This window comes from Daphnia magna, unplaced genomic scaffold (assembly GCF_020631705.1).
Source record: "Daphnia magna isolate NIES unplaced genomic scaffold, ASM2063170v1.1 Dm_contigs352, whole genome shotgun sequence".
Taxonomy (NCBI): domain Eukaryota; kingdom Metazoa; phylum Arthropoda; class Branchiopoda; order Diplostraca; family Daphniidae; genus Daphnia; species Daphnia magna.
The window spans coordinates 56,168-57,350 of record NW_025533264.1 but is presented as its reverse complement, the minus strand read 5'-3'; the positions used below and the strand labels follow the sequence as shown (position 1 = coordinate 57,350).

Genomic DNA, 1,183 nt, shown 5'->3' with positions numbered 1-1,183 from the left:
AGGTTGTCTGGATATTCAGAATCATTTGGTATATCTTCTTTTGTGATTAACGTGTCCATACATTCTTTGCAATTTTCAATCCTTTTTCGTCGCGCATGTATCAAATACCCAGAAAGATCATATACAACATGATCAATGTAGGTGTTGTACGCTCCAATTTTGTGTACCTCACCATTGATTATTGACAGTCCTTTTGCCAGACGATCCTTCAACTCATCTTTTCTAGTCTTGGCCTCCTTCTGATTCGCTTTGAACTTATTTAACATACAGTCCTTGTAACAGGTTAACAAAGTCATGCGATCATCTTCTACATTTGCGCTCTTTAGCATGACTTTTGTTGGATAATAAACGCATAGCATTCGGAAGAGACTTAAAAAGGAAGCAACAGTTGGCATTTCTTGGCCACCACCAGACTGACGAATTATGCCGAAAAATCTCTAAAAAAAGAGAAGTAATTTTTATTTAATGTACTAAAAATGAAAATCAATGTACTTCTATACTTCTATACAATCCTGATTGAATTTCACGGTTAGCACAAATTCTTAGTTAATTTCCTTTGACAAAAGATGATTAGTGAGTTCGATTGTGCTTAGGGTTGTTATTCTTAATGCTTCCAGGGTAGTTTGTGAACAAAAAGGAGAAAGACCTGTTGAATCAAACGCAAGCTCCGTTTCCCATTGGTCTTCCAGGAATGTTTCTAAAACCTGCAATGTAAAAGAATTAATTGGTATGAATGGTGTGCAATTTTACATATAAATAATGGTCAAATATTGTGTGAAAACTACCTTTCTTCCATTCTTCCAAGACCCATTGGACAAACTCATACCATTAACCTTACAACGGCCGTTCATAACATCAAATACGCTGTTCAATTTAAGAACCATTTCCTCTGTACCTTCAGTACCTTTAATTAGAAAACGATGTTATGAATACCATAGTAATAAGACAAGTATTAGTACATAAAATACTACCTTGAAAGGAATCCTTGGTTTCCGGCATACTTCTGAAATACCGAAATCCATTGGCAACTGAATTTGACAGAATCTGCACTGCATATTTGACTTTCATCTTTTCAAATGAATTTGGATATATATGCGTTTCTGTTAATCTGCTTAGCCCAGAAAGAGGGTTTTTTTCATCCTGCTTGTGATGAACAGCATTTCAAAGTCCGTAAATCTAACCA

General features: G+C 35.3%; 1 pseudogene; it reads right to left on the bottom strand.

The window, feature by feature from the left end:
- Nucleotides 1-509: 509 nt before the first annotated feature.
- Nucleotides 510-1,183, bottom strand: LOC123468412 (annotated as a pseudogene).